This window comes from Ambystoma mexicanum, chromosome 9, assembly GCF_040938575.1.
Source record: "Ambystoma mexicanum isolate Mex_15411 chromosome 9, UKY_AmexF1_1, whole genome shotgun sequence".
NCBI lineage: Eukaryota > Metazoa > Chordata > Amphibia > Caudata > Ambystomatidae > Ambystoma > Ambystoma mexicanum.
Window position 1 is genome coordinate 894,354,643 of NC_090931.1, and position 24,536 is coordinate 894,379,178.

General features: G+C 43.2%; 1 protein-coding gene and 1 long non-coding RNA gene across 7 annotated transcripts in view; one reads left to right on the plus strand and one right to left on the minus strand.

Moving 5' to 3' along the window:
- HDAC4 (histone deacetylase 4) overlaps positions 1-7,055 on the minus strand; it is a 2,586,716-nt gene extending 2,579,661 nt beyond the window's left edge. For all 3 annotated transcript variants that reach the window (XM_069616020.1, XM_069616021.1, XM_069616018.1), the window contains exon 1: positions 6,952-7,055. The gene's annotated coding sequence lies outside the window, so the exon portion shown is untranslated. The remainder of the gene's footprint in view (positions 1-6,951) is intronic.
- A 38-nt stretch (positions 7,056-7,093) lies between these two features.
- The window catches only part of LOC138488749 (uncharacterized), a 238,298-nt gene continuing 220,855 nt past the window's right edge, over positions 7,094-24,536 (plus strand). For all 4 annotated transcript variants that reach the window (XR_011274709.1, XR_011274711.1, XR_011274708.1 and 1 more), the window contains exons 1-3: positions 7,094-7,201; positions 17,250-17,437; positions 21,641-21,737. This is a non-coding gene — a long non-coding RNA (uncharacterized lncRNA). The remainder of the gene's footprint in view (positions 7,202-17,249; positions 17,438-21,640; positions 21,738-24,536) is intronic.

A 24,536-nucleotide genomic window follows, 5' to 3' on the forward strand; every position in this document is an offset into this window, starting at 1 on the left:
TTGGTTCTTGCAAGAATGAAGAAGTACAGCCAGACAGGGAAGATGGTCCAGTGCAGTACGTCTCTGGGTTAGTTGGTCCCAATAACCAAAGGGGAGAAGTTGTCCATTCCGGAGCTACTTTGTCTGAAAAGAGAGTTTCAGCACAGCAGGAGGGCTTTACCCGGCAATTCAAAGGTCTAGTAGGATGCAGCAAGCTTCGTTCATGGTTTCTTCGTCGGGCGTTTCTCCCAGTGGTCGACTCTGCCTCTAGTCCCAAAACCCTTGCCTTTTAAAGCAGGTTTCTCTCATTCATGCACAGCCTAGCTGTCAATCACACATTAAGGTCTCTGTCCTCAAAGGACAGCCAGCCAGCCAGCCATTCAGGACTGGATGCATTCAGGCATTCCTAGAGACAAAGGACAGGGGAGTTTCGGGCCCCTCCCTCACATCCTGTCCTTCCAGACACACTAGAGCCAGAGGCAGGCCTCAGGGCTGAAGTGCGCCAAAGGCAAGACAAACAAAGGGCTCCAATCTGTTCAACGCACAGAGTAAAACCCAAGAAAGACCTCACAAACAGAAAATGGAAAAAAAAGACGACAGGGGCTGTTTTGATAAAATGGTCACCTCTGGGTGCTATACTGCAGCCGAGGGTTCAGCCTGCGGTAGAAAAGCACAATGGTAGGAAAAATTAAACCACTGCCACTAGTCATTTAAAAGTAGGAAGGGCGACATACAAATGTTACAAAGGGGCTACTAGGTAACCCCCAGCACTCCACATAAGATGGTGTGTGCTGGACCCACAAAGAGAAAAGGTAAGTAAAGTCAATTTCACTTTACTATTCTTGGGAACAGTAGTTCACACAAGAAAAGGTATTTTAAACCTTATGAGAAATCTAAAGGATTTCTCAGTGACACTGCACGCATATGGAGTTTGTCAGACTCCCAAAACAGTGAAAACACATAATACAAAAGGTCAAAACATGATGCAGTGGGAAAAGGATCTCACTCACTCCAGGGTTAAAATTAAAAAGTCATACAGTCCAGCAAAAGAGCTGGGGGTCTCTAAGGTTGAAGGGAATTAAACACAGAAATGAAAATTCTCCCCAACATGACTGCACCAATATATGCCAGTATTCACATGCACTCCTTCACACAGTATTCATGTTTGCTTTGCGCAAAATCCAATAATCAACAACCATAACGAAAAGTAGCTCCAGGATGAAAAAACAAAACAAAAAGAAAAGTATCCAAAAAAGAAAGAAGCAATAAACAAACGGAACCACAAAGTCCCATCAACTACCCACAACCTACCAAATACAAGAAACAACAAACCACAAACAGCAAAGACTAAACCCAAAAGACCATGAAAAACACCAATAGAAAGAGGACTCCCACTAAGGAACACAACCCACACATCATGCCTCGCCACAAAAAAGACAAAGAAGCCAGAAAAGACAACAGAAATAATAAGAAATCCCAAACCACTCCGGAAGGCACAGACCAGCATGATCCCACAACCACAGAAAAACTCCAAGACCATCTTAAATGGCCCAAGGAGACATACAAATAACAGAGCAAAGACAGACTACAATGCTTGCTACCGGTCCACATACGACAACGTGGTAAACAAAAACAGCACAGCAGCAATGAACCGACAGCCAACAAGTTTCACGAATACAGATCCAACCAGGACACCAAACGGATGACAATTAATAAGCCATCCCAACCCGGTCTCCACCATGGACAATACCCCAACCAGAACAAGGAACAAATTGGAAACCATCACACTCAATATACACCCCCTATATCACCAAGAGTGGAAAAACAGAGAGGTTGCTACCCTATTTACTACTCGGAAACGAACCAACCCCGCCATAAACCTTATCGGTCTACTTGACACAGAGACTGACCAACAAAGAACAACCCCACACAAAAGACTCAACCGGGAAAAACCCACCTGGAACGGAAACCCAACCAACACCACACCGGTCAGAACAAGCACTAATAACAACACAAAAGGGAAATCCAGCAAACTACACTGCAGCCTCCTCAACATTAGATCCATGGCAAACCGCTCAACAGAAACCAATAACCTCCTAAGCGAAGGAGGCACACACGTGCTCTTCCTTACAGAAACCTGGCTATCAGACAACTATAAAGCCATCGAGAACGAAGCAATACCCGACAATTATAAATTAATATACGCCAACAGAGAAAACCGAAGAGAAGGTGGAATCGCAATTATACACAAAAACACACCTGAGCATCTCGAATCATCACAACCAAGGCAGAAGACCATGAATCCCTCATAATCAAGATAGAACTCAACGCCCAATCCAACATAGTTTTCCTACTGATCGACAGACCGTCTTCTTACAACCCCAACTTTGCAGCAAAACTACCGGATGAGGCTGCCATGCTATCAACCCACCACGGCAACCTAGGTGAAAGAGATCCCCCCCGATACAAACATAGATTCAACAGAAAACACTCAACAATTGGATCACCAAGGCCATTGACCAATTAGCACCAGCTAAAACATTTTAAAAAACGGGCAGAAAAATGGTTCACAGAAGAACTGAAATAACACCAAAAAAACCCTGCAAAGTGGAGACAATACACCAGACAAGACTAAATGAAATACCAAAGACAACTCAAACTCTACAAAGCAACAGTCCACAAAGGGGGGGGGGGGGGGGGGGGAACACTACTACGCCCAAGAATCGGCAAACAAGTCACAGAAAGAACTCCATCACCTCTAAACAAACACTTTGTGAAAGTCACTTACACCAGAGCAGGGTATGTGTAGTAGCTGCACAGCAGTTACTGCATTTTATCGCGCATTAGCCTGCGCAGGTATTACACAGCCACATTAGTGGCTGTGTAGTTATGGTTAAGTTGCTGTTTCCATAGGAAGAGCACTTTTTGGGCGGCTTTTAACTCTGCTGCCCCTGGACGAATCCACACCAAACTTTGCAAAAAAAGTATATGGCCCACTGTGAATTTTGTTTGCAAAGTTTGGTAATGTTTGGTCCAGGGGGGGAAAGTTATGGGGCGGCCCAAAACGTCTTTTTTTCCCATAGACTGCATGGGGGGAAAACTTTGCGCACGCCTACAGCCCAAACAGCTGGACGGATTTTCACCACATTCGCGGCAGGAGCAGCAGCTTGGTCCCGAAAGCGTGCTTTTGTAAAGTTGGTACCAATCCGTCCAGTAGTTTTCTTTAAAACGACCAGAAAGTGTGTCTCAAGAAATTAGTGATATCTATGTCTGCTCCACGGACACACTTCCCTGTTCGCTCTGTGGACAAGATACCGATTGGCTAATCCGTAGCGTCATGTCCGCGGACATGCTGCGCCTTCACTGATTGGACGCTGAACGGCATGAAGTGCGTCAGATTCTTTTGCTACGCTCGCCATCTTACATTCGTGCCTTGGTGTACGCGGACATCGCCGCTAACACATATAAAACAACACACCATTGTACTTGTTAACTTTAGGAAATACTGTTACAGAAGTTGAGGATTAATGAGGCTGGGATGGGGTGTGGCAGCAGGAAGTTAAAAAGCGGGGTTTATTGTCACCAAAGTCATACGGTAAATTGGAAGTCGCTGCTCCATATATAGTGTCCACCAAGTACAGGTGAAGGATTACTGCGTCTGTGTTACAATGTATTTAAAATAATATTGCAGCGAGACTGGCATCCTAGAGTTTGAAGCAAAAAGAGGTGATGGCTGGAAGGTTTAGAATGAATCTTAACCTCTGGCATTGCTCTGGGCAACCCTCCAGACCATCGTTCATCGCCTGCCAAGCCATTACAGAAGGGGAAAGACCATATGCAAATCAGGCTTGGACCCACCCCAAAAGGGGCAGTCCAGCCCGAAATGCTAGGTCACATCCCTTCTGCACGAGACCACAAGCATCCCCAAACATGTTTCAGCCTTCTTGGGCCTCATCAGTGAGGAGTAGCTTAGCTCTCTAGGCCCAGCAGGCATGGGACCCACATCGGGTTTGTTTATTGTCACCAAAGTCATACGGTAAATTGGAAGTTGCTGCTCCATATATATAGTGTCCACTAAGTACAGTTGAAGGATTACTGCGTCTGTGTTACAATGTATTTAAAATAATATTGCAGACAGACTGGCGTCCTAGAGTTTGAAATCTGAGGCAGCCACCTGCACTGTTTGATGGAAACAGCGGGTCTGCAAGTGTATGGGAGTACTAGTCCTCATGCATGCATTCAGATATGTTGTTGCAAAATCAGAATGTATTTTCATTCTGAGTGAAGGTCACTTGGTTTGCTTTTTTGGTTGCAAGCTCAGTAGGCCCACGCATTCAGTAGGCCCAGAATGCAGATTCTCGCCGTTTGTAGACTATCACTAGGTTAACCCATGTTCACCGCTATTATTTCTTTAAAATGTCATGTATGACCACATCGATTTGTGTAGCAGCTTCCACGTTATCTTTGTCTTTTTTGCAATTGTATGATGAAGGTTGGGTATTGATACGCATTTTCTGTTACGTTTTCCAAACAGCTACAGTCTGCCGTACTGCGATTGCCATGGATTCCAAATGCCAAGTGATGGTTTCTTTCCACGCCACATGCACATACTCGTGACCGGCTGCCTAACCATTACGATTTTGTGGGACGACAGGCCCGGACCCATTTGTCCATACACTGGAGTGGCCATTAGGAGTAACATAACATGTTTTATGGTGGTGTAGGCCGAAGTGCATGCCGACGTCTTGGAAATCACTGTGCGACCGAAGCGGTTGCTTTATCGCAAGAAAAAAAACTTTGCTTATGCGAAAAGAACAACGTGTGCATCATGATTAACATTTTCGAAGACGACCCAAGAAACAAAGTTAATTGATTGAAAATGGGAATAGTCAGATGGTGTCGAACAGTTTATTGTGAAATAAAAGCACTTAACAAAATCTAAAAAGTTAATGTGTTTGTTATTTGTAAGGTTGGGGCAGTGTTTCTCATGCTCCTTCATTACAGCAGTGGTGCTGTTTTTTGGGGGAGGAGGGATGGGCTTAGCATGTCGTTTTCAGATAACTAGAACTTTGGCTAAAAGTATGTAATGTGTACTACATTGCTAATGGCTGAATATGAATAAGTGTTGGAGCTGTGCAAGGGAAATGTTGAAGGTGGACGTTCCTACATCAATATAAAATGTATTTCCACACTGTCCACGAGGCATACATCTTATTGTTAAGTGTGTATGGATTCACGGACACGTCACTGTCCTGTACGCCAGCATATGGTCATGTGGCATTCTCCGCAAGGTGTGCAATTAAGTCAAGTTACTTTACATTATGGTTACGTGTCACTACTAAAAAATGATGACCTTTTGCAAAAAAAACTTTGTTAAAAAGGGACAGTATGGTTAAGTTGCACTACTAAAAACCTATGAAATTAACACACAAAAAAAAAAAACTCTGTTAACGGGACGTTATGGTTCGCAGTAAAATCGGAAACCCCCTGATATTTGCCAGTTATGGTAAGCTAAGCAACCATAACTCGCGCCACCACCGTGCACTGCTAACACTAACACCCAGGACATCAAAGATGACATCACAAATGTCATTGATGACATCACATGTGCATTTACTTTTCATGCACAGCCTCCACAAGGGATTGTCATAATATTGGCAGAAAAGTATATGCCAAATAGCTCATTAAGCAATGCACCGATATAAATTCCATTGTATTAATGAGTACTTTCAGTACATGAACGACCTCATGAAGAAACGTAGGCATTGTCTGCAGCATGCGCCATAGAGGTGCAATATTCCAAATCTTGCCATGTTGAATAGTAAAATGATGAATGCTTCCATTACAGAATTTTGCATACTGTGAAACAGAAGTATCTACGAAATATTCCCTTACTGCATAATTGTCCTATTACACACAATGCATACAAATAGAAGCATATACAGGGAACGTAAAGTAAGCAACAAAAAAAACTGCAGTATTACCAGAAAGTGTTCATAACCAAACTATTTAACTTCATTCACAGAAAAGATTGTGTTTCAGGATTCCTTCTTCTCCTATGTATAAGTATCATATGTTGTAACTGTACCCTAAGGAAGTATTGTAAGAACATATGAGAAGGGTAAGGTCTACAAATCTAGTACTTTTTATTTTTTTTAATTCCTGACTGACAGTGAAGAAAGCCACCTGGCTTAGATATGTCAGTGACCAAAAAAAGAGGGAGCTAGACATGTGATGTCATCAGTGATGTCATCAATGTCATCTTTGATGTCCTGGGTGTTAGTCTTAGCAGTGCACAGTGGTGGCGTGAGTTATGGTTGCTTAGTGTACCATAACTGGCGAATTTCTGGGTTTTTTCGATTTTACTGCAAACCATAACGTCCCGTTAACAATGTTTTTTTAGTGAATTTCATAGGTTTTTAGTAGTGCAACTTAACCATAACGTCCCTTTAACAAAGTTTTTTTTTTTATACTGAATTATTATATATGTAGTCACTTACACAAGAGCTGGGTCTGTGTAGCAACTGCACAGCAGTCACTGCCTCTGCGAGCATTGGCCTGTGCAGGTATTATTAGATATGTTACACCAGAGCACGGTTTCTGTAGTGGCTGCACAGCAGTGTCTGTGTAGTAGCTGCACGGCAGTTACGGCGCGCCTGAGAGCATTGCAGAGCCTGAACCGTACCGTAGATGAGCTTCGGAGCAGCTACTATGTCTATAATGCCAACAACAGGCTGCCCCGTGTAATTTCGAAAACAGATGTTTAGAAAATCAGGTACTTACAATATTTAATTTCAACAAGTGAGAAGTACAATACAAGGAATAACAGCTCCAACGTGCATTCCTAGAGCTTGGTTGTAAAAGGGCTCCTCTTAACAATATTACAACAAAGGGGTGAGAACGTCTAAGTTGATGGATGCTAAAAGAAATGCATATAAAATTCACTACAAGAGCTGGATCGCATGCACTCACCTGATGCTGCCTGTAAACAGCACAAGAGCGTTTCGTAAAGGGTTGTGTCTAGTTCCCATTTGAGAAACGGACCGCCTTCACTTCATCACTTGGGCTGCTCTGCGTCACGTGGGTTTCAACGTCCGCTTCATCACGTGGGCTGCTATGCATCACGTGGGTTTCAACGTTCACTTGGTCTCTTTTTCGCACGAGCGGGAAAGCAAGGTGTTGCGAGATACAGTTCCTATCTTTGATTGTTATTTGGTTTCTGGTAAGTCTTAAAGTTATCTCATGTTGGTTGTTACTTTAATGAATAGCGGCAATATTGGGAAGGGGGTACTTTTGTATTTTGGTGGCTTGTGATGTGCATCAGGGATGAGATTTACTTAAAATACAGGCGGATTCAGTTTTGTTTTTCCCGTTATTTCAGTGTATTTTTGGGATATGTAACGTGCATCACAGGGGTGGTGGGGCAGTATTAGGGAGGGGGTATTGTGTATTTTGGGGGTTTGTAATGTGCATTGGTTGAGATTTATTTAAAGTACAGGTGGATTCAGTTCGTTTTGGGATTTTCTCATGCAGACGTGAGATTTGCAAGGGGGAGATGTGTTTTGTGGAGTGGGGATGGGCACAGTGCGTTCCTCCCTTCTCAATGGGACTTCGACTGTACCAGTGAACAGTAAAGCGAACAGTTGGATATCCTACCCGCTCGAGGGGGATGAGGATTTGGAATGTCGAGCAGATGGGCATATGTGTCTTATGCGGACAGACGCATTTGGGTACGTATTTCTAGCATAACAGTTCAGTTATTTATTTCTCCTGCACGTGGGGCGATTTGGCATTCCCCGGGGAGGGGATTTTTCATTTACCTCTTTGCAATGTGTGGAAGAGAAGGCTAAACGGAGGATTTGTATTGCTTGGGTACTATTCAAACGGTCAGAAAAGGAATTAATTGCCATTTACAACTATGGGCCACTTTTTCATTGGTGCCCGAGACAATTTTATGGCCCAGTCCGACCCGCACTTGTACACCGGAGCAAACCGTACCAGCCATCTGTGCACCTAAACTACCAACAGCAATGTTAGTCTACACTGTGATCTGAGCTCATGCAGAGGATTATTTTAAGCAGACTGTTAAAGAATCATTAAGAAGAGCTATTACTCTAGCTAATGGTGAAAGAGCAGATCATCCTGGGGAAATCCTGGTTTCAATCAGGGATTGTCCTGCAACCTCATTCTTAAAACCAGTTTTCGAAATGTAAGAAAAGAAGTAGTGAAACTATGTTCCCAGCTAACCTGCCCCGCTCCTCACAAACCCCATCCCTGCGCCCCCTCCCACACACAATACAAACTCCCAAACACATTTACCTGCTGTTTAAGGGAATGTTCAGTGCAGTGCACTGAAAATGCAAGTTTCAACTTCTTCCTACACTGTTATTTTTAAACGAAACCGTTCCGGAACGGTTTCTTTTTAAAATAAAAGTATAGGACCTGTAAAACTTAAAAAAAAATAGAGGCGCACTGCTACCAACCGCTCCGGCTCACTTCGACCACTGCTTAAAACTTGCTGATTTCTGTTTGCCATAAGCAACGTTTTCTTTTACTTGAACCACACCCGGCAGAGCTCCTGCAGCTTCCCTCTGAAAGCAGTTGGGTGGCTGCATCGTGTGGGATAGTTAGGGGTATTTATTTATTCATGCAATATTTGTCGGATACCTGTATATTTATTTTTTAGCAATGTTTTTCGGATACAAGTACCCACCAATCTTTTTTCACGTAGTTTGTTTTAAATCTTATGTGGTGTTTGTCAATTTAAATCTTTTAAAGCATTAAAATGTTTGAACACTTTAAATGGTTTTTAAAAAGTAACGTGACATAAATTAACGTGGGGGCTTGCAATGTTTTCAGAGTTGGGGTTCCTATTTTGGATGGATCATTGGTACTAAGTGAATATATCTTTTTCACTGTACCGATTTTGGGGGGGGGTGTCGATTTAGAAAGACCGCTCTGTGCGGTCACCGAGCAGTCTTTCTTAATCAAACTATCATACTTGTCAAACCCCTGTCGCACATGAGTGCGCGCAGGGGCTGATGGGTGCTGTGAGCCCCAGCCGAGTCGGCCGAGGTGAGTTTTGGACTGTGTGTGCATGTGGGTAAGATGCGTGTGTCGCGGGTTTGGGGGTCCCCCCTGATTGACGAGTTAATGATCGGTTGGGGAAGGAGGGGGGCAGTATGTGAATTCCGCACTTTAAAGTCAATACAAAAACGGCTGGAAAAAGTATTTTTTTGTGTTCGGGCTTTAAAATGCAGAAATAACACATAGAACTGGATAGTTTCCTAGTGCCCAAAGATGGTAGGAATCTCAAACGAAAAGCGGAAAGAGAAGTGGAAACGGACACGAGAAATGCAAAAACACAGAAATATTTTCTTTTTTGCATTTTGGGTTCACATGAATCGCAGTTACTAACAATTTAAGCTGCAGTGTGTGGTTTGTGGCGCTACATTAGCAAGGCTGAAGCCACCACTTAAGGTGCATTTGGAAACCAAACCTTAGCAAAAAAGACCAGGAATTTGTTTGTACGGCAGCTGCGAGGCATACACAAGCAAAAGACACTGTTAAAACGTGGCCTCAGTACCTGCAAATGCTTTGGAAGCTTCTTACCACATTATCTGGGGGGGAAAAAGCCCTTTACAGATGCTGAGAGTAATTCTGCCAACAATGCTCACTGTCAACCGGGTAATGCTTGGTGACGGAAGCAAGACGAAGGAAATCGACCTGCACTCCTGTGTAATTAGTTTTCTGATGATTCTATGACCTTTACACAAAAATTGGATTGACTTCAGGTTTAGAGGAGATAATAGACAACCCTGGCATATGGGTTGTAACATATGAGACAAAGAAGAAAGTTACCAATTGTGGGAACTCCCGTCCTCTGCACACTATAAATGGCTCAATAATGAGTCCTAGTAATTTTGAAAAAATGTATTCCGTTTGGCTTTCTTACTTGCAATCACATTTAGAACATCAGGTAAACAATTAAATATTGAGATTCAGTGTATATACCAAGAACTGATACACCGGGATTTCTTTTTCAAACTTGATAGGTTTATTTTTTGGCCCAACGCGTTTCGTGAGTAATCACTTCTTCAGGGGCAAATGAACAGTTTTCACAACAATATCTAGAAACAATATTTAAATAATGTACATTAGTACTTGTTTTGTAGACGCTGTTTACATTTAGTTCAGCAAGACAACTTATTATGGTTCAAAAGGCAATACCACAAAGATTGGATTCATCTTGTATAACCGAAATTAAATAATTAAACCCGTATTTGCATCAATATTTACATCTGTTTTGACTACCTTATTTTAATAAATGACTCTATTGGAGACATGATAGGTTGACCATTTGACCTTACCTAAAATCTAGTTTCTAACACTTATGCGTCATCTGATTCATATTCTCTAATGAGAAGCACCCACAGTGGGTGATTTCTTAAGAGTGAAGTAGCCAGGCCCTAAGGCTAGAAGATATGGGGTATATATGAGATTGAAATTCAAAAATGAGAGCGAGAAAGGTAAATAAAAAAGGTAAGTTAGCATTTATCAAATGATGTAGGTAAAGTCGTGTCCTGCCAATGCTGGGAAAAGATTGGAATAGAAGTCACTCAAGTGGGTATTAACCTCTTTGGATGTCCGTGCTTAATCTAATGTAAGGTAGGGATCCTAAACAAGAAGGAAAAAACACCATAGTAAGTTCAAAAGTTAAGCTATGGTCTGTGCAGTCCAAATCGAGCCTAGGTGTACTTACTTAAATCAGCAATTCAGACAGGCATAGTCGTAGTAGTGGAACTGCGCCATCATCCCCAGGAACCGCTTCCTGGATGATGATGATGCAGCCGGTAAAATAGCTCCTTAAATACTGTCTATGTGATGTAATCATGTTGCAGGGCGTGCAAGGTCACAGTGTAAACCCTGTGACGTCATTGCGCGCAAACGTGACGTGACAAAAATAGTGCTGTATTTGAAATGAATGTGGTTAAAAACATTCTAAGAACTATGTACTTGAACCAAGTACAGATCATTAAAACAAGTGAGATGTATAATAATTGATTCACAATGCAGTGAAAACATCATGTTGCAGGGCGTGCAACGTCACAGTGTAAATACTGTGACATCACCGCACGCATGCGCGACATGTGGAAAAAATAGTACCTTATTTGAAACTGATGCGGTTTTGATAAAGCAAGCTTTGTAAGAACTATGTACTTGTACCAAGTGCAGATCATCAAAAAAAAGTTGGATGTATAATATGTGCATTTCCAGAGACGGAAGGAGTTTCCTGTACCATTTCGCTATGTCAGTAACAATGCTCTATTACCTACTTTAAGTAAATGTGCGGTTTGTTTTGCGACATCAACACACATGTGCAATAAGGCATAAGATGACTAGTACAGGAATATTGATCATCCCTAGCCAAAAAAGATGGTTTCCGGCATAAGGGAAAGAATAACTATTTTAAGACCTCAAATTTGCGAGTGGAGTAGTAGTTACTAATTTAAGAACAATTGGCCACATATCTAATCAAAATTGAGCATCATATTACGGCAATTATTGACCACATATTCAATAAAAGTGGACACAAGATTTCAGAAATTAAAGTATCACATATTTTCAAACAGTTACTATATTCAAATCACACCGAATTGGCCATATAATCCATAACAATTGACCCTCTCATTTCAGTAATAACAATGTCCCAAATTCCATAATTAATAGGCTCAAGACTTCCTACCATTATAAGTTGCTGGTGGGGTGGGGGGGTTATACATACAATCGATTTATAGTCTGTCTCAAAAAGAGTTCACATTCTGATTTGGTAATAACAGTGTAGTACTGTTATATACATTAATACGATAGATATCTGTCACATGACCATTTATAAATCTCTGATATTAACCAATCGCTTCTCTGTTCAAATGCAGGTGGTTTTAATATGTCCTCATTCTTGCAACTGTGTGCTGTATGGTCTGACCTCCTAGCTGATTTTGCCTAAAACGAGGGGAATTATTATAATTATTAGGGTATGTCATTTTGTCTGGTTTTTGATATTTACAAAAACGGACCCAAATAAAATTCTTTGAGTCCCAACGGTGCCAATGAATCCGATCTATGGATCCAGAGTAGTTCTTTCTGTGAGAAATGTTTAGCCAGACGACCACCTCTGGGTAGCTGATTAACCACTTCCAACACTGCCCATCTCAATTGAGAGATATTATTATGTCTGTGTTCATGAAAATGTCTGAAGACGGGGGATTTTGTGTTGCTTGTTCTGATGCTAGACTTATGTTCTGTAAGTCTTTCTTTAATTTTCCTTGACGTCTTGCCCGCATAATATTTACCACATGGGAATTTCAAGGCATATATCAAATTTTTGCTTTCACATGTTGCATAGTCTTTAAGTTGAATTTTCTTGCCACTATAAGGGTGGCGAATATGATCTCCTTTCAAAATATTAGAACAGTGTTGACAGTTAAAACAGGCGAAGGTCCCATATTAAGGTTTGGAGAGGAACTGTTGATGTTAGTTTTTCTGCCTTAATCGGTGAATCTCTGAAATGTCTGCCTCTTTTGTAGGCTAACATAGGTGCTTCAGGGAGCAATTTGTTGAGATTTGCATTGGATTTGATAAGGTCCCAGTTTTTTAAAAAAAATATTTGTTTTAATTTGAAAACTTTAACTAGAGTATTTGAGGGTGTGAATCAATCTTGTATGTTCCCTCTTTGGTTTTTCTTTTAAGACATCTTCCCTGTCCAGTGTTCTTGTACGTTCAATGGCAGTATTCATTGTCTGTTCCGGAAATCCTCTTTTCTTTATTTGTAATTTATATAGTGGAGATCCACTGATCCTAAGGCTTGAGGGTGCTAAAAACGGATAGAAAACACACAGGACGTCCAGAAGAAAAGACCACTGAGGATGAATGTAATGCCGGAAGCCAAGAAAATCAAACCAGAGGAAGAAGTTAATTAAACAGATAGGTTTTGAGTCCTTTCCTGAACCACTTTCCGTTCTGAGTTTCAATGGAAGGTTGTTCCAAGCAATGGGGGCCGCATAATAAAAGGCTCCAACTTTTGTCTGAGATAATCTACAGTTTGGAACAGTTAACTGAAGGAGACCATTGGATCTGAGGCTATAATTACTGGTTTTAGGACTAAGTTCGTCATTGAGGTAAGTAGGACCAGAATTATTCAAACAATTGAGGGAGATGGACAGGAGACGAAAAAGAATACGTTCCTTAATAGGAAGCCAGTGAAGCTCCCTTCTGAATCTCTTTTTTGTCTATAACAACCCTGACCGCGTTATTCTGCACTACCTGCAGTCTATTCAATTCACATTTAGGAAGCTCGATCAGAAGACTACTACAGTAGTGTATCCTGGAGCTAATCAATGCTCGGGCCAACGTCTCTCTGCTAGTTTGCGAGAGGAAGGGGTGTGCATGAGAGAGTAGTTTAATATAATAAGAAGATGAGGACACCAGATTACTTCTTGAATCTTTCCTTCATATTTTCCATTTCTGTTGCCACAATTGTCTTGTCTGATGTTATCACTTGAGGGACTTCTTCTCCTTCTATTCCAATCTTTTCCCAGCATTGGCAGGACACGACTTTACATCATTTGGTAAATGGTAACTTACCTTTTTTATTTATTTATTTTTTAACCTTAATAAATTGTTGTGAAAACTGTTCATTTGCCCGTGACGAAGTGATTACTCACAAAACGTGTTGGGCCAAAAAATAAACCTATCAAGTTTGAAAAGATTGTGCATTTTATTAAGATGCACCGCACAAGAGCCCGTCTGTTTGCCACATTATGTGCAGAAATGGGAGCTGAACATGATGCTTTGTTTCATGGAGGTCAGGTTGCTCTCCAGGGAGAACGGTTTTAAATTGTGTATAGGAACTCTGGAACAAAGTGAGACGCTTTCTCTTGGGTTTAGACCAGACGAAAGAAGAACCTCTGTGTGATTCACACTGGCTTGTACTGTTAGCTTACTATGGCGACCTCTTTGAAAAGCTACCTTTTCTAAACCTCTCCCTGCAAGACACAGAAAAGAAACCACATCATTGGCTACGAATGCAAAAATGTCAGCATTCAAGAAGAAGTTGGAGCTTTGGAGGAGGCGGGTTAATGTCTGCATTCCGACGCATTTCTATTATTAGCAGATGCTCTTGAGGAGGCGGCGTATGATCTTTTCATGTGTTGCTGAACTAATGGGAAACCATCTCAGAACCACTCTCAAAAGTACTTTCCAGCGGACAATTGTAGCATCAATGACTGAGTGGCGCCCATCTCCCAATGCACCTCCAGGAGGAACTAATGGAACTTTAAAGTGACCACCTACTGGAGAGCCAATTCAAAAAATTGTCCATGGGTGGATTTTGGCAAAATGCAGTTTCCTCCTTAATCCAAATGCAGTCAATATACTGTTACCTTTCAGCACCTCGTACCTTTGCAAGATTGGATTTTCAACTTTTGCAGCCCTAAAGACTAAATATCGGTCAAAGCTGGAAGAAAACCTGTGGTTGGCTATTGCAAAAATTGAATCCAATAGTGATGGCTGGCTGCTGAAAGGCAGGCCCACCCTTCACACTAGCTCTCCATTATGCCACTGTCCAACTTACAAGTGACTGCATTGATAGTAATCAAGTTTTTGTACTTAAGTCTGTCCTACGTTACTGTAGGAAATACATATACAACACTACTTTTAGTCATGTCCCCTGTAGCAAAAAATTTTGAATGCTGCGTTTACAAATATTTGCCCTCTAATTAATTTGAGTTACTGCAAGCAATGATTTTGAAAGAATGTTGTTTGGCACCCACACCTCCATTTGGCACCGTTCTACACCAGATAAACATTTTGGAGTCCATGTGGATAGAGGGGCCCAAGCCAGGTACCTTTTTGTTAGGGAGAGCTTGGGGTCAAACAAGTTTGAAGACCACTGCCTATATAGTTACTATCTTGTCATCAAGAAAATGCAGCAAAAAAACCTAATTGCTATCTTGCTGGCACTGCTATATGTTAACATATATTTTGATTGCTAGTTTGGATGAGCACTTATCCTCCCTGGTCCTTAGAGGACAGTGCACGTGTGGGCTTAAACGACTGAAGCTTAATGTACTAAACAAAACTTTGCAAAATCCCTGGTTGCTTTAAAGTGGTCCATTATCCACGTGCTTGCTGTGCCCTTGTGTGCGATGTTGCTATGTGTCCGGTACGGTGCATATACAACTCGTACACATGACCACACCTTCAGTGGGTAGGAGCGAAATCATTCCAGTGCTTTACTGTGAAGGAAAGAGTTGCACAGACCCAGCGATACTCCAGATTTGACTCTGTCGTCTGCTTAAGAACATTGCATTGCCGCATAGCCCCTGTGAGAATGTATCTATTGTGTGTGTGTGTATAGAAGGCACAATGCTTGTAATTTTCAATAAGTTGCCCAGATAGCTTTATGTCAGTGCACAGACACCCGCTGGCATAGATTTCCCTTGTATGGGGATTGTTGATGTGTGGCTTGTGGGAAGCATGTGACTTTCGCAGCATCTTTAATATTGCTTAATTCTGAAGCAGGGTGCCAAGTGGTAGTTTGGTTTGGCTAGCATGAAGGCTGGCTAAATTTTGAAGTGTGTGGCAGACCGTCTGAGCCGCTGTTTGGTACGGGGTGTACTTCGCACACCTCCAGGTGTAGTCTCAGGCCGGGGATGGTTGAACCTCCCTGAAGAATGTGTTCTTTGATTCCTGCGTTCCTCCTACTGGTGGCACAGGGTGCTTTGGTCTTAGATTTGCTGTTGTGATTCTGTGCACAGAGAATGGTTGCTGATATTGGCCATCCAAGCTCTCATGAAGAAGAGAGAAAAAGACTCCTAACCAACAGTGGACAGATGCCCCCCATCTATTTATTTCTCTTAACAATGCTTGTAACCTGATCATTGCTTTCACTTTAGCCATGGAACACCAGCCAACAACAAAAAAGTGGCATCCATTAATTGTCCAGCAACTGAATTTGCATTAAAGGAGAGCCTCAACTCCCCCCCCCCCCCCCCCCTTTTTCAAGCTGGGGAAGATTGGATTTGTGTAATGACCTGGGCGTGAAAGGAGTGCTGTGAATTGCTTTGCTATTTGAAAGTGGGGGGTCATTTTATTCCCTTAAGGCAGTGGTCTACAAGACTTTTTATGCTGAGCCCCCCCCTTGAGTAAAATAATTTCTGCCCCCGCACCTGCCACAAATGCTTATATTTTCTATTAAAAAGTCACCATAATCCTTCAAGCCCCCCACCAACTGGCATCCTTTGGGCCCCCCAGTTTGAAGGCCTCTGCCATAAGGTGCCCTGGCTGTTCAGCATCCAGACGCCCCCTTTTTGTGGGTGGGGCGACTCCTTCCCAGTTCCACACAATGGCTATTCTATGGATCAGGCTGATTGCTTTCAAACCGTTGCCAAGTAGGGGATAAATGCTCCTACTGGCTGCCCCTCTATGGCTTTAATGCTGTTGCTGCTCCAATGCCCCCACAATGTTTCACACAAATAGTCCATGCCTTCCTCGGATAAGTGCACCCGGCCCTCTGCGTAATAGGTTATCTACATGTATCCAGCTGTGGTGCATGTGTGAGAAACCATGCCTCTGCAAAGTTTACCCATGTCTTGGATTACTTTTTTGCAGGATTTTTCCGCTGCTATGAGTGCTGCACTAGTTCATAATTTATTGCACATTAGCGATGCTTATGGGGGGGAGGGGATTTCTGACCCTTCTGGAGGATGGTGCCTGGCTCATATTAGCAAAGGCCTTAATGCTAAGGTGTAATATTTACTTTTTGTTCCCCCAGTAAAGATCACTTTGGTCATGGGCTCTGTCCCTGTATACCCTCCTATTTCCTGTACATGTTGCTGTCTGCAAGCTGGGGCTCTCTATGGTTGATATTTACATTTAAGAAACTGAAACATGTGCTTGTCGTTTAAAGGACACACACAAAATGACTGCAGCATTTTAGGTACAGGAGCTCTGCAGTTAAGAACGTATTGCCTCTCCAGAAAACCCACCTCTACATTTGTGAACAGATGCAACTAGTTAAACCCACAATGGGTGGAAGTCTTGGAGGAAGTTAACCAAGCACCAAGAGACGCTTCACTCATAAATCGGGAAACATCAGGCAGGAACATACATACATAGCAAGCCCACTATAAATTAATGGTTTTGGGTACATACCTGGTTCACAAATACTTGGCCCATACTAAATTTACATATTTTATTTCTTCTTTTAGACCATAACTCAAATCATCATGGCACTCTTTGATTCCGACAATTCTCTGTGCGTTTGAAAGGATGGGGAATTTGAGCCTTTGCAATTCCTGGTGAAGTTAATTGGAAATTGCTGATAGAGGGTATCGATGAAGTAGAAGAGAAATACGTGAAGAAAAGGATTTCAAGGCAGTCATGCTTTTCCAGTTAGGTAAGCAATGTATTTTTTGGGGTTTTTTGTTCATGTATTTGATGTTTGGGGGAGGAGGGTACATCTGACGTCCCTATGCAGAGTCGTTCCCGTTTTTCACACATACAGATGAATGCTACACAATGCCCACCTCATTTACAGCATCCCTTTCCTCTAGAGTAACTCTCTAAGTATAGATGGTCTACTGATTTCTCTTATGTTGTTGGCAAAGCGCTATAGGTTGAACTCCCTCGGGGGCTGTAGTCCAGGTCAGAGTACGTGTGCAGCTAGGACAGAGAATGGATTTTTATTGGCGAATCGCAGTCTATCTCCTTAAAGTTAGGCATACAGTCTTTTCGAATGAAAGTAAAACAATATCATCAGGTTATTCATCTGTAGGTGAATTTATTCCCATAAAGTCAGCTGACGCACGTTTCGACCTTTGCCTTCTTCAAGGCCTTAAATTGAACACTTCGTTTGGTGGCCAGGTTTAGAAGTTGATTGTGAAAATATCTTGAAACCATTTTCTGATAGTACCTGATGATAAAGGGTTGAGACCCGAGAGACCTGTCAATGGCTGAATTGTTGTGCTAAAAGTCTTTAGTGGTGCTTGGACATCCTGGAGTGGTTATTGAAAATCGAAATCCCTAAACTTCTTTTTTTTTTTTAAAAAAAAATGTTTTAATAACCTTGGATGCATTCCTGAGTCTAGGATGTCCAAGGTAGAGCGTGATTTGCAAATATCAATCTGTTTTCTTTCCTATTCATTCAAGGTCTTTATGCGTAGACCTTGTGGAATTGGTGATGCAGCTCGCCACTGTTTATAAATTAAAGTGGTCACAGAGCACTCTCTAAGGGTATGTACCCATACACACTTTTATATGTGCAACTACACTGAGTTGTGGGTAGCTGCATGGGGAGGGAGGGAAAGAGCCAGGGAGAGCAAGAATCGGCAAAACTCCAAGGGGCCGAATAGGATCACGCTTAAGGGGAGTCACCCCAGTGTACAGCTCAGGCAAAATGTTTGTTGTATTGGTAGTCACATCATGAAGTTTCAACTTGCCTTTTTCATACCCGCAGCCAAGAAACAGTATTAAGACACATGAAACATTTGATGAAATAACGAAAAGCTATAATTGAAGCTTTAAAAAGAAAGGTAGAGGAGAAAAAGCAGCTACTGGTGGAATCTGGAAAAAGAAGATGCAGAGAAAAAAACAAGAGAATTATATTGTAAAAGCTGATGGGTGAAAACACACTATTCCAAAACATATTAATGGCTGTTCACAAAAGCTGGAAAACCTAAGTCTTTTGGCAGGGATGGCTAGTGTTCTTCCTTCCTCAGAACCTGCCTCTTACTTCACCTGGACAATTGATAGACGGAGCATTAAATCGGCAGATGTCTGTGTAATGCTGTAGTTCCCAGAGATGTAGCTGTGCCACAAATGCAAAATATTGGACTATAAAGTAACCTGTCAATTGTCTGCTACAAATGTTTTGTCGGACAGATCTAATTTGACAAGCTCAACTCTATCACCACGTCTTCTTAATGGTATGTTCTTGTTACAGTATGACGGTCATGCCTGCTTGGACAATGAATTGACACCTACACGTTGCCACACACCGGCGCAATCTTTCAGATTACGGTTTTTAAAAAAACAATGGAATTGGAAAATCCCCCACAACCGGGGTTTGGTTGCTACGTCAGCCACTGCTACTAATCTACAATGTAATTGTAAGCTCACATGCTGCTCTGTGAAATGGAAGATGCAAGTGCTCTTGTGTGTAGAACTATTATAGTTGATCTGGTGAATTTGTAGGTTGGTGCCAACTTGTAAATGGTACATGTTTTTGTGCTATTGGATTTCTTTTGGGGGTCAGCTAATGTTTTCTTGGGTGTGGTGATTGGTCAAACTAATTGCTAGCTGCTCATAGTGTTATTGGGTGAAGTGATTGGCAGTCTTGTCATGCAGGTAGACCTTTAACTTACTCTGTTTAGGTCACTGAAAGTGCATATTTTATTGCAGTGATTTGTAATTGTGGGAGTTTATTGGTTGTGATGCCATGTTAGCTAGAGGTGAGATATGAAATGAGGGAGATTAGAGGTTGGTTCGTGACATTGTGGGGTAGATTTGTAGTATTGTATACTAAATCAACAAACCTTAGTTAATGACATTTGAGCGCTCTAGCAAAGATGGCAAGTAACGGCTGCAAATTCCATGTTTTCCAGTACACTATCCATAAGTCTAACCCCATAGTAATACCATCCATCTTACACACAGGTAATCAAAACCTTTTTCCTAAATCGTTTGAAAGCAACATCCTCTTGAAGTTGTCTGCAATAATCGTTCACAATTTCAAACCCATCCTAAAGTTGTCACTGGGTCATCCTGGAGTAATCTCACCCATCCCTGAAGTTGTCATGGGGGGTCATCCTGGAGTAATACAAGATCATCACTGAAAGTAATCAGAACTGCTCTTGAAGTACTTTCTGTGATAACTTTAGTCATCTCATTTGAATATTTCAGCCTATACACATACTTCAGGATGGTTTCGGATGATCTCCCTGAATAGTCGTGGATGACTAGGGTGGATTCACCCGATGACTCAAGAATGATTCCAGGAAGATCTTCCTTTTTGACTTGGGCAGGTTCCATGCACTAGAATTAAATATACAAAATTACTACTCCAGTCATGGCATATTGCACTTACACTGCAGTAAACGTAATGCAAGTGTAAAATGATAGCAACAATGTGTACATAAAAATTGTTTAAACACAATCCCAGAACGTTTATAGGGTATACAGTAACCTTGCATATAACGATTCATCTAACATTGTCTCCAAAGGTTACACAGTGCCTGCAAAAACACTACAATCTCACTATAGACTCCTCCTGTATCTGAGAGGTACATTATAACAGCATCCAGACTTTCCACACGAGGATAAGGATAACTCGCCCATCCATGCTCGGTTCTATAAACAGACAAAGCTATCTGCTTATTGAAACATCTGCTCAGGTTTGTCGGCAGAGGTTTGGCCATAAATCATGTGATGGTACGTATTGGGCTCATCTTTGCGCCCATCATGAAAAAATGTATCTATCACGTGATCACGCATGGAAGTCTTAATGTTTCGAGTGTTGTGTGCTTAAGCATGGTAACTGAGCAACAGTGGAGTTTAGTTTAACCCCGCACTTCGACTTACGCACCGTCGTCTCAATAGTATCTTAAATGCGTGTTTAAACAATAACACTACCGTGTCCATTGTCGCAAACGTAGTTCATATATTCATAGTGACCAAGTAATATATTGAAATTTAACACTGTGCGTCATTTGTTAATGAGATTTAAGCGCACCACAATATGTGTGCAAACTTCGCATGCAGAAATTTCTAAACCGCAGCAGAATAAGATGCATTGCTGTCCTTGCTGTTGACATTTGAACCATACCTGCGTAACCTCAGGGTTTTTCCCTGAGACTCCGGCTTTTTAACCATTTCTCAGGGTCTCAGGGGGGCTGGGGGGGGGGAGAGACCCTGGAGTCTTAGGTTTTTTTTAATGCAGTTTCTGGGTTCCGGGTCCCGTCCGAATAGATCTATCTTTGGTTTCCATTAGCAGGCGTAAAGAGCAGAGGGCCCGAGATCTTTAGTATCGGCAGCAAAGGTTTAATCCTAAACTATGGAGGCAGGGCAAGGAGTCGCAGCAATTGGCCACATTAAGAAAACGATGAGATTCGTGCAGGTGGTCGGAGGTCTATGCACAAATTTATTCAGTCTTCAAGACCACTCGCATGGGCACAGACTTTGCATACAGCAAAGTTTGCACCTGCAATGTGTCACACTACGATATAAAGGCCTTGCAGGCTGTGCAAACATTATTAAATGCAAGGTGAACATGTTGAGTAGCAAGCGCTGTTATGATGTGGACTTTACAAAGCCATTGCTCAGGAAGGTGCAATCCGCAAATCCTGTTGAGATTCATTGTGAGAAGGCATAATGTACTTGTCTTCATAGTTTAACAAGTATGGGAATTGAAACCATTGTTGTTGCATGCTTTTAATTGTTAATTGATGGAAATGTTGCCAAGAATCACAAACGTAGAGCTACAATAAAATCTGTTTTGATATTGCATGTCCTTGGATATTCACATTTATTGCATTTTATTGTAAAGCGCAAACTGCAAACATGTTTCTAATGAAAGCTACAACTGAGTTTACATTATTGACAGGTGGAGGTGGAGGCGGAGCCGTGTGCAAATGGCCGGAGTCGGTATTGATGTGGGCGAGGCATACATCTCAGGGTTTCTGGTTTTCAAATTTAAGCAGGTATGATCTGAACGTGCCATTGAAGTACTGTTTGAGTAGAATCCATTTAGACCCCAAGTGTCTGTTTTAAGATGGAAAATCCATCTCTGCTCTCTTTTCAGGGAAATTGTATGCATTTCTCCTCTTCTTGGCGGACGCAAAACTCTTTCATTACAGTCCATCTGAGATGGTTCACAGAATGGTGGGGTTGATAAAAATGTTAGTTTATAGGTGCACTCATGCGTTTGGTGCGAATGCACAATTTATATTCTATAATTCTTTTATTTACAGCTCTATTGGTCATCCCAGTGCGGTGTGTGTGTGTGTGTCCCCAAGTGTTTTGCCCTTTTAATGTGATGTCCCTTCCATGAGTATTGTCCTTTGAAGATGGGCCATGACTCCAAGTTAATAAAAGGAGCCCCTGCAGGCACGTGCATTAGAACGGCTGCATACTCCCAAAGAGGAACGACTGAGCCTGTCCCTCATTTAGAACTGAAGGTACACACCGTGTGATGCCATGGGGCCTTCGTGCCAGCAAGGTGGCAAGGGTCCGCATTGGTCAGGGTATGGGCCGCCCTTCCCCCACTTAAGATCATGTGTCCCCTCCCCCCCCCCCCCAAGCAACCTCCTGAGGCACTGGGCCTCCAGGGTTCTGGTGTCCCATAGCACCCATGAGGGCTGACTGGGTGGTAATAGCTGGCCCTCGTAACAATGGCGACGAGGATAAGAACCCAGTGGTGTAGTCGGTTGCCCGCAGGGAAATGTGGAGAAGGAGGCATCCATCACTGCGCCGCAAGAAATGGGGAAGTGAGCTGTTCCCTGCTGGGGGAAAGGCGGCGGCAGCAGCCATCGCCATGAGAAAGGAGGAAGTGAGCCTGAGCTGTCACCCGCTCGGTGAAAGGAGGCAGCGTCCATTGCCGTGAGAAAGGAGGAAGTGAGCTGTCCCCCCCGCTGTGGGAAAGAAGCAGCTGGGCTGTCACCGCCACTCTGCCCGACAGTAACACGGTATTCTGCCTGTTGGAGGAGGGAGTCCTGCTGTGCTAACGGCATCCTAGGCAGGAGGAAGAGGGGGTGCCCCAGCCTCTGGTGGCAACGTCACCCTGCCCCTGGCTCTCAATGAGGGTGCTCGTGCGGCCGGGGTGGATGTGAACCCAAAGCCTTTGCGGCACCCGCCGGCCCTACGGCATTCGCCTCCCATGTCACCAGCTCATCACAAATGAGGAAGAAAGTAATGTGGCAGGTGCCGCAGCCGTAACAGTTTCCTGCAGGAAGGTGAGTGGCCGTTGGCCCCTGCAGGTGACAGAGCCTTGTGCTCTGCTCTCCACCCCCCCCCACCCCCCCTAGCCCTCCCGAGATCCTGGGCACACGGCCGTAATAACTTTGAAGCACTCTGGGAACACGCTGGCAATATAGTAGCGCACCATGCCATGGCTGCAACGTCGTGCTCCGCTACTCTTGTGATGACCTGGGCCGCAAGGTGGTAAATTGGGGAAAGCGGGAAAGCTCCAGTGTCAGAACTGAAGGGCCCCTGCCGTACAACACGGCTCCATTGCTTGGGCCCTGCATCCATGCAGCTTTTGTGATCTTGGAACGTGTGAGTGAAAGGAAGGAAGCCCGGCCACCCGTCAACGCTATGAAAATATAATTTAGGAGCAGACCTCTGGCCCATCGGCGGTGAAGCACTGCAGCAGCTCCATGTCGGGGCTCCAAAAAAGAGGTCCTGCTGCCTAGAAGATCCCGGGCTCAACGGCAATGAGTGCATGTGCAACTCGGCAAAGGTGTGCCCCCTGGTGTGGAGCCAAGGCCATACAGTGGTGAAAAGGAATGAGCTCCATGTCGGAGCATAATTGATCATAATTAATCATATGTGCATGGCCCTCTGAGCAGATCCCAGGCCCGGCGTTGAAACAAGTGCTCCTTCCAGCCGACCTTTATAAAGTGTGCACCTCATACATACATGGGTGGAGAAGTTCTCCATGTCGGAGCCAATGCCAGAAGGAAGTGATCCATGGAGTTGCGATCAAACTACACGCATAAGGATCCGTACAGATCACGGGCCACCGGAGGTGAAAGGTGTGTGCTCCTGTCATCGGAGCAAAGAAAGCACACCAGCTGTGAAAGGGTTTTGTGTCAGAGCTCAAAGGAGGAAACATTGCGGCCCTGCCCCAGCCCACATTCTATGATGCCAGCAGCCCCTCCTGCAAATCCTGGGACAGCAAATATAGCACTTCTGTCATCAGAGCATTATCCAGGGAAAGATGCTGTTTTAAGAGCGCTTCTGGCTAACCTAATTCCAGAAGTCCACACGTAGCCAAGCATCTCACAATGGCGCCATGCCATGCCACTACGCAGATCTGTGGCACTGAAGTGAGGGAACTCTGCTGTTGGAGTGCTAGAAGAGAAGGTGGCAGAACTGCACAGACAAAAGTCTGCGAACATCTCCTGTCTGGGCAGAGGAAGTGCATTAAGAGTGAGGCCAAAAGAAACTGCCTGGGAGGGGGTGATAAAGTTAAGTGTTTGCCTGTGCTTTGGATCATTGGTAATAGCGGCAGTAAATAGATGCAGCTCCCGTCTAAAGGGGAGGGGGGGCGAAGAAAGTGCATTCAAGCTCCAATGGGAGCCCAGAAGTGACCCGCCACCCTGCAACTGATGTGCGCTCTCTACTACTGGCAGTTTCCTGCCCACACTGCTGCCTAGGGGAGAGACCTAATCAGCAAGTGGCCCTAATGCCCTGCCACTAGTGTCGCGCAGGGTATCCAGTTAATATGTTGAAATAATAATTTCGAATGACAAAAATGTCAAAAAAATTATACCAAAAAA